The sequence below is a fragment of the Puccinia triticina genome, chromosome 5A (genome assembly GCF_026914185.1).
Source record: "Puccinia triticina chromosome 5A, complete sequence".
NCBI classification, from domain to species: domain Eukaryota; kingdom Fungi; phylum Basidiomycota; class Pucciniomycetes; order Pucciniales; family Pucciniaceae; genus Puccinia; species Puccinia triticina.
In genome coordinates this window covers 722,384-732,210 of record NC_070562.1, presented here as the reverse complement: position 1 = coordinate 732,210, position 9,827 = coordinate 722,384, and positions in this window count along the sequence as shown.

The following is a 9,827-nucleotide window of genomic DNA, read 5'->3' as shown; positions in this document are numbered from 1 at the left end:
TGTACATACATACAAAGGTTCAACCAAGCTCCATTGCTTCCAAGGAAGTCTCACAGCTTTCACTTCTCCGCTTGACTCGTCTGGCTGGATAAATTTTCAATCTCCAACTCCAAAGCGGACTTACCACTTTCCTAAACCAATCCGGCGTCATCCTCATTTTGAAAGACTTACAACTTACAAGACAATTCAAAATATCTCTCTAGGCACAATTGATCATGGCTGATCCAACTTCTTACCCCTCCCTTCCTTCACCCTTTCAGCCTGCCTCCTCCCCGCCCCCTCCACTCTCACGACCAGCATCACGTCAATCTACACGGATCATTACTCCAGCTAAAACACACACAAACTTTGTCCACCCCAACCCCAATAACCGGTGTTCACTAGCTGCTGGAAACCATGAGTCTGATGCCTCCAAGAGAAGACCAACCTCCCAATCTCAGACACAATCTTCCAGCAAGAAAATCAAGAAGAAAACCAGCTTCAAGTCAAATTCAACTAACAAAAAATCTAAAACCAAACATACCAGTACAAGAAAATCTGCTTTGAAGAAAAGGAAAGCTGTTGAATCTGAAGAGATTGAGTCCAAAAATACTTCCGCTACTCCTTCGGAAGACAGGTCGGCAAGCAAGCATGATGATATCATTGATGGGATCAATCTTGTCCAGGACTCTGGCGAAGAGAACAAGAACTTTTCAAAGAAGAAGAACACCCAAAAACAACCTGCAAAACAATTTGATGACATTGAATCGTATTTTGAGACACCTGTACATGGTGAAGGCGAAGTAAGTTTTTCTTGCTTTCTTTTAGTCACAGTGTTTGATAGTGGGCACATGAAATCTTACTGAGCTGTGCTTTTCTTCCTCTACCATACACCAATGGACCAAAACTTTTTTTCGAGTGTAAATGGTGTGGTCACGTTTATAAAAAAGGTTTAGATACTTGATCAAACCTGACTAAACACTGTGACGGTGGTGTTGGACAATCCGCTTGCCCTGGAGGACACAAAGCAATAAGTGATGGTGCAAACCTACCAAAGACCGTGAAAGAAACAGTTGCTGAAAATACAAGGAAACAATCTAGTCTGACAATGCAGCTAGTTCAAAACGGCACCTTTGACCACTGTTCTCTGAACCAAATTCTTGTCATGTGGCTCATCCAATCTTTGCTTCCCTGGACAAGGGTCAAAGATTTTCTTCTCTGAGTTGCCTTTGACTGTACCCAAGAAGGTTTGAAGGTTTATTCTTGCACATGGGCCGCTGCAACGGCACATGCATTATATATAAATTTGCAAGAGAAAGTTATTTCAAACCTCAACAGAAGTATTTCCTTTTATTTTTGATAATTAATTGAAAAAGGGTTCGCTTATTTGGAAGCTGCTGTTTTTTTTTATCTGGGACAAGTCAATTGATTCAAAAATTACGCTGATTCAAAACATCTGGACCACCAAAGGCAACCACCATGCTTTCATGGGGATTGCAGCAGCATACATCACACACGACTGGGTCTTTCGGATATGTCACTTGGGTATGAAGTATGTTGCTTGGAATCACAAGGGAAAATACCTTGCTGTTCCCTTTGCAAACATAATTTTCAATTCAATGTTGCATAAAAAGATATGTACTCTTTGTTTTCTTTTTCATTACAAAATTTATCAATGCTAACTTGTCATCTGATTTGATTATATTTTGGCGCAGACTACCAATTCAGGCTCCAACAATTGCACGATGGCAGTTGAGGTCGACCGTTTGATTGTCAAAAAAACCGATATCAATCTGAATCTTGCCAAGAATCACATCAAGTGTTTCTGTCACAAAATTGCCTTGATCCTCTCTGCCGGGCTGAAGGTCATTGAGCTGGAACCAAAAGGATTGACGAAATTCAAAAATACAACCCTTAATGGCTTTGTTCCTGAACTTGAACCAATCACCGAAGATTCTGAGGAAGCAAACAGGCAAGCCAATCCGGAAGATGGATTCAACTCTGAGGATGAGTTGCTTGGTGGTGATAGTAATGATGAAGACAAACAGGGCGATGATATTAGCGCAGCTGATGAAGCTCCATCCTCAAACAGAAACCCAACCAAGATTGTGTCAGTTTTAAAAAAGGTCAGACTAGCTATATAAATATCAATTTCTAATTGGATAACTAAACTGAACGAACACATCTCTTGTCACAGTTTGATTTCATTATCCAAAGTATCACCTCCTCATCCTCAAGATGCTCGGAATCCAATTTCTGGGCCAAAAAACTTGATTATGACGGTCCAACACTCATTGCCGGATACAGCATTTGATGGAACATTAAATGGCAAAGCAGGGACCGTGCTTACTGTGCTCAAAAAGTGATAAATCAACTTATAAACAACAAAAAGGGTTGACAAGACCGTGATGGGGGTAAGGGCTACTACAATCAGTATCAAATTATGTGGGAGGATTGGGAGATTGTCAGGAAGTTGAATGATATCCTTAGTGTACGTTTTTTGCATTTTCAATCTCATTGCTGCATTGAATTGATGTGCCTCGTGCTTCTAGGAATTTTACTTTTTCACCAACAAAATGGAAGGAGATCATTCATCGGCATGCCTGATGCTTAACAAGTACCAATATATCAAAGATTTCCTTTCCAAGCAAATCACGGTCGCTCCCGAGCTAGAATTAAAGTGTATGATGGAGAAGATGTTGGAAAAGGCCAACACCTACCTTACCAAGGCATTCAAGTGTGATTCCATTCTCATAGCAACAGTATTAAACCCTGTGTACCAACTCTCCATCTTTCAAATCTTGTTCCGAGATCAATACAAGTCAACCAAGAAACTGTTCCGTCAATTATACGACCAGCGCAAGTCTGAGCTTGAGGACGATGCAAGTCCGAGATATACATTCACAACAGATGAAAATCCAAGCCAATCAGCCAGTCGCCGTCGGGTGGCGCGTGTCATTGACTACTTCCCTTAAGCCAGTGAATCCCCTGCTACCGAGTTAGATATTTACATTGGAGGTAAATATGAGCTCCCGGCTGACAAAGCAGGCGAGTGCCTCAACTGGTGGAAGATATGTGATAATCTTCCTCTTGTGACATATTTTCTCTCACTGAAATCGTATTCATCCATTGGTTCTGATTCAGGATCATCATCAGGAGTTCCCAGTCCTTTCCTCCCTTGCCAAAGACTTCTTGGCTTGTTCGGCCACCTCAGCAAGTGTCAAACAATGTTTCTTGTCTGCTGCCAATGTTTGCGGTCGCAACCGGGGCAGCTTAGCTGCCAGCACCATTGAAAGGTGTGTAAGCTCGCAACAATGGTTACAACAAGGATTCCAAGCAGATCAAGAGTTTCAATTGGCACAGGCAGTTGTGTCACAAGCAGAGGAAGAGATAAGAGATAAAAATTGCAAGTAGTTTGCTCATGAGACTTAATTCACATAAAAGAATAGCTTTATGATTTGTTTCACAGTAGCAGTGTATGTATTCAAGTCAACTGTAACCACTCTCTACATACAGCAAAAAGAAAATCCACACAATACTGTATACTGTATTTGTATTGTACCAGCTCTCCAATACATCTGTACCAAAATTCTTGTATCAGCGCTCCAATACATTTGTACTGGAATTCTTTTGTCAGCGCTCCAATACAATTATACTGAAAATCATGTATTGGCACTTTGATACATTCCATTGGAATTGTATTTAGTTACCAATACAAAAAACAAGTATCATGCAGAACTGCTTGTATCTTCAAGAAAGTACGATACATAGTATAGACCTATACGTGACATGTCACGTAATTGTTTCACCGTTAGTTCTAATCACAGTGTGACCACATGTTGGTGGACTCATGGGAAATTGAGTAACTTGTTTTGACTCCAAGTCACCAAAAGTTGGAAGAGAGATAAAGTAGCAGTTTAGTCAGTTCCCAAGAATGTACTGTTTGTTTTAAATTTTAATGACAAAGTAATTCATGCCTTTGGAGCAAGAGTGGCCAACTAGAATCCTGATTGAGCACTATCAAAAATTCTGCCGCATGTCCCTTAAGCACATGGAGACTTGGTGTCAAGGTGTGTTGAAAGAATAAATTCAAGTGACTATGTACCATTTCACCAACATTCATTCCTTTTTTTTTATTGAAAGGCATGCCTTATTTGTTAATGAACATTGCAAACAACCAGTCCATTCTTGAAAACCATGAAACCTGAGGCTGGTACCATAATTCCTTTCCAGAACATTGTCACTTGGTGTCAATGTGGTAAAAAAAAATTAAATCAAATAGCTGTCCACCATCCCACCAACATTAATATTTTTTCATTGGTTCCATAAATTAATATTCAAGTTGAATAATTCTATGGAACAGAAAATATATTAATTGTTGAGTAAAACTAAAGAGATTGTAAACTAACACCTTTAATTTTGCAGAACAAAACTTCATCCAATTTAAATCATGAATCCTTTGACATTATCTATATCACTTTTATTGTTGAAATTTTGCAACTCTAGCAAGCTTGTCATATTTTTCAGAATTACCAATGCTGAGTTTTGAGATATGATGAAAATTTAACAATATAATCTGATAAAAATAAAGTGGCCAATGAATTTTGCCCAGGGACCTGCGGGACTTGTACTGGAAACGGTGTTGGCCTGTCTGATTTTCATTACACCATCACATTTCAACATCTGACCAACTCCTGTGGACTCTCTCAGCTTCTTTACTCTATCTTGTTCTCAATTTGCCTCCGGTGGCCTCCTCAACTCAGTTGATATCGTTTATCTGGTTTTGCACTTGGCTTCGTTGGCACCACCACGTCAACTTAATCAACATCTCTTCAAGAACTTGCCTCAGCCAGCTTTCTATGTTTTCCACTTGAAACACCGGTAAAAGAAATGGCCAAACGCACGAAATCAAAGAATCCACGTGACTCCCGTTCCCAACGACTGAGACGCGCGCAGAATGCCACTCTGAATGCAAGTGCCTGGAATTGACTCCGTCAAAGAGGAACTGTGGCTCTGCATGAAACAGGGAAAACTGACGATTTTGAAATGACGGATAATCCTTACAATCCAAATGAAGAATCACCATGGCAGGATGAAGAACCCCATTCTCTCAATCAGTTAGAACAATGGTTAACTTTGTCTGTGGAAGAAGAGCCGGTGAGAGACTCCTGTCCGTACAAGCGGAGGCAGTCGTGTGAGGGGATGGGTGCTGTTTAGGCTGCCCTCGTGGCTGGGTGGTCCGTGGTGATGAGCGCTGAAAATGGGGGGGATCAGGGATAGCTATTGGGTTTTGGGTGGTTTTGAGAAGTTCGCCGGGGGTTTGGATCCTCGGCGGCGGTTGTTTGTTTGAGGGGAAGGGAGATGTGATCTTAAGGAAGAGGAAGGAAAAAGATCCGGAAAACTCTGATGAAGGATGATCGGCGGGCGGAGCCCGTAAGTTGAAACTCTGAAGATAGGATCTATAAGCTCAGTGATGGTCCGTATTCCGGGGATCAGAATGCCATGGCCACCCATCATCCAAGTTCGAGCTGAACTTGGACTCCGGGCGACATGTCACATACATTTCATCACATCCTCCGCGCGCTACACGCGCACACACTCACAACAAACAAGATAAAAAAGAAGAAAGGAAACAACACAAGGGAAAATTAAGGAAAACACAGCGTGATGAGTCAGGAAGAAAAGAACCAGAGGGAGGAAAATAAAAAGAGGAAAGAGAAAACAGAAAACACTCAAGACAGGCAGAACAAACAGAAGAGAAAGAAATCAGAAACAAACAAGGAAATAAACCCACATCAGGCGCTGTGTTAGGACCAAGAAAGCTGAAGAGGCATGGGGAACTGAGAAGGAAGGGAGATGGGAAAATGGACAGAAGGAAAAGGAGAGATAGGGGAGCCAGTTGAAGGTGGAAATGTGATGAGAAGAGATCTTGAGGCCTGGGGAGTCGGGACTGCACCATAACTTTCATTGAGTCGCAAGACCCAATGTTGGATTACCTAATCAACTTTCATTGAGTCGCGGGACCCAATGACGGATTACCTAATCAACTTTCATTGAGTCGCGGGACCCAATGACGGATTTCTGTCCACCCCAGCGTGGAAATTGAGTCTTGGGAAGTGAAAATAAACTTGAGTCTTGATGATCCTGCTGGCGGCGGTGATGCTCCTGAATAGCTGGCCACGAGAGGGGCCACCACATCCACCCACCACTTGGAGTCTGTCCCCAGACTCTTTCGACGGATTCGCGGCCAAGAGAGAGAGGGAAAACCTAAAGAAAGCGGAAAGAGGAGGGGTCCCCGCGGGCGGCTCACGACAGTGGCTGGAGTAGAGCTTACGACGAAGGTGGCAGTAGAGCCCGAGGTGCATACTAAGGAGGGGGACTTACTTTTGGTCAGTAATGCCCCCACGCGGAAAGTACCGCTTGACCTGATCCGCCGCGAAACGGCGTTTGAGCTCCGTCCCATCAAGCTCCGCGAGGACGTAAGAACCCCCTTGAACCTGCTTGACAATTCGGTAGGGGCCGTTCCACTTGTGGGCGAAAAGCTGCCCCCATTGCACTTCTAGAGATCGGTTGTAGGCGAGGACGAGGTCGCCAGACTGGAGCGGATGCCGAAATTTCCCGAAGTTCTTCTCTTGCCAGTATTGAACGGACTTTTCACGCGAATTCATCATCCTCTCGTACGCGAGACGCCGAGAATCTTCGCTCCTCTCAAGCTGCTTGGACCGTGCTACCAAGAGATCCGTCGTGTCGCGGACTTCTTCCCAGTCGACGCCGAGGTAGGATTCAATGTCCAAATCGATTGGCAGGGCCGCACGCTGCCCGAAGACAAGCTCATACGGGGAATAACCCGTCGTGCGCTTAGTTGAAATACGATTGGCAAACAAGACCAAAGGCAGGAACTTCCGGCAGTTCTTGCCCGACTCGCCCGCCAGCTTGACTAACGCCGCTTTCAGAGGGCCGTGTCCCCGCTCAACCATACCCTGTCCTTCGGGGTAGTAGGGCGTAGAGACTCGATGCTGACCCGGCAATGACCGCAGCATATCCGCTAGGGCTCCGCCGAATTCGGAGCCACCATCCGTTGAGTAAGAGCGCGCCAAACCGTAGCGCATAGTCCAGTTTTCCTGGAGGAAAGTTGCGACCGCCTCGGAGGTGAGATTATTGAGAAACTTCGCCTCCACCCAACCGGAAAAGTCGTCTCGAGCGACGATCAAGTACTTGGCACCTCCCGCTTTGATGTGGACGGCGTCCATTGATACTCGTCCAAACACCGTTTCTTCTCCAGTCGGATAGCGCGGCTCCAGAGGCCGCCGTACGTCTCTCTTCTGACAGGCTTCGCAGCTTTGACACCAACGCGCGACTGCCTGTTTAAGTGCCGGCCACCAAAATCGATCCGCAATCCGGCGATAGGTCTCTGCGACGCCACGGCGGCCAAGATCCTCGTGTAGCTTCTCCAAAATCTCCTCTTGCTTGCTAGACAAGGTAACAACAATCTGAGGTAGCGGACTGGATCGTTTCATGAGCCGTTTTGCCTGCACAAAAAAACCTGAGGATTTGCGCTTGAGCGCCTGGAACTCCTTAGCGCTCAAGCCAGGCGGGCGAACCAATGTCATGAGATACTGTTCAAGCTTCCGCCAGAAACCCTCCTGATACCCGTCATAAGACTGGTCGGAGCCGACTGAGTATGCTTGCAGAGGTCGAACGTGCGGCGTGTCTTCGTCAAAGTCAGAAAGAGGTGGATCGGAGTCAGTGTCCCCTTGAGGGCGCCTAGAAAGACTATCGGGCAATGTGAACGCCTTGCCGGGCCGATGGACGATGTAGAAGGAAAATAGCTGGATGAAGGCGACCCAACGGGTCATGGGCGCGTTCGGCAAACTCGGCGCGTTAATCATTTGAATGAGTGACTGCGCATCGACCTGGAGCTCGAAGTGCTGACCCCACAGGACAGTCTGTAGCTTTTTTAGTATCCTAGCCACCCCGCAGAGCTCCAGCTTGGGTTGGGAATAGCGAGACTCCACGTCCGAAAATAGAAGAGATTCATACAGGGCAGGCCGATCTCGGCCCTCCGAATCCGCCTGTGTGAGCACGGCTCCCGCAGCATGAGAACTCGAATCCACGGCAAGCTTAATCAGCCCTGCTTCCGGCCCGTAGTCGATCTTCGCCAACACAATATCCTTTCCCACTATCGTCTTCAAGGTCTTGAAAGCCTCCTCGCAGTCCGCAGTCCAAACAAAATCCGCGTCTTTACGCGTCAGACGTCGAAGCGGTAGACAGATTTGGGATAAGGACGGGATAAAAAGGCGGACATACACTACCACCCCCAAGAACCCGCGCACCTCCGTCGCGTCTTTCGGAGTCGGCCACGAGAGTATCTTATTGACCTTACTCTTCGCCATCCTCCGACCCTCCTTACACACTACATGTCCAACTATCTCCAGCGCAGGGACACAGGCGGCCAGTTTTGATGCGGACACCGTCAAGCCTGACTCCTCGATTCGGAACAGAATTCGCTCCAATGTCTCGGCGTATTCCCAAATGAACCGACAAATGCCGGGATGCCAAGAGAGCAACTCGTTGTGGTAGTCAGAAGCGGGGCCTTTTATGCCCCCATCGTCGATGAAGATTCCCGCGTGATCGGGGATCTCTTCCTGCAAAATCCACAACATCTGCGCCTGGTAGACGGCAACAGAGTTGGTGGCTCCTTGAGGGAGACGTGTGAGCTGGAATTGGCCGAGAGGGGTGTCAAAGGTCGTGAGAGGGCGAGAAATAGGGTCCAGCGCGCGCTCGTTGTAGCCGCCCATGATGTCGCCAAGCCCGTAGCATGCTCGACCAGAAAAAGACTCTACAAACTCTTCGGTAGCCGGGGGAACACCAGCGTCCTTAACTGTAACCCTGTTCAATGGTTGAAGATCGTGGACGATGCGCAGTTTGCCGTTGCTCTTGAGGACACAGAATACCGGGCTTGAGTAAGAAGATGTCGATTGCTCATATAGGCCGGTCTTGACCCGCTCTCGAATCAGCTTGGTATACTCGTCGAGCTTCGCGGCCGGGATGGGGATCTTGCGCTTCTGCCAAGGCTCGTGCTCAATGACCGGAATGATGCACGGGAGCCCGTAAGACTCCTTCAGCAACCCTCGCTCCGCTTCAGTGAAAGCGATGGCCATATTGCGCTCCGCAAGAACATTCTTGATGAGGTTCAGCTCGTCCGGGTACAGCCAACCCTCGGGCCCGAAATTGACGACAGAGAGCCGCTCCGCCGTAACTCTTCCTTTGGGAACAAAAGGTCCCGCCAACGAGCGAGGCAGTTTCTGGTACGGATTGCAAGACAAAGGAGGGCGCTGAAGCGGAGGATTTAGGTTTTGCGGCATGGGTTGATTCACCAGCTTGACTTTCCGAGCCACAGGCTTGTATTTGGCGGCGAAGGACAGAAAGGAGCCTTCCCTCCACGCATCCACAAGAGCTGACTGGGCGCCGTGATTGAGGCCATACTCGAGTAAACGCCAAGTCCGATGCTCCGCGCCATTTACAAACGCCGCCTTCTCTGAGAACGAAAAACCGAAAGGAGATTTGCGGCTCACGAGTGTGGCTAGAGTAGGGTTTTTACGACGTGCAGAGAGACCCTCGGAGGTGCAACTATGGGAGGAACTTACTTCTACGTCTCCCAACCTCCGCGAAACACCAAATTCCGACACGCCACCCTTGCATTCCAGCCGGTAAGTACCTAGTTTCACCTGATTGCAGAGGATCTTTAGTTTATCCTCGTCGCGGAGGCTCGGAAGTTTACCCTCATTGCGGAGGCTCGGAAGTTTACCCTCATTGCGGAGGCCGTCACAAGACGTAAATAGTTTAGC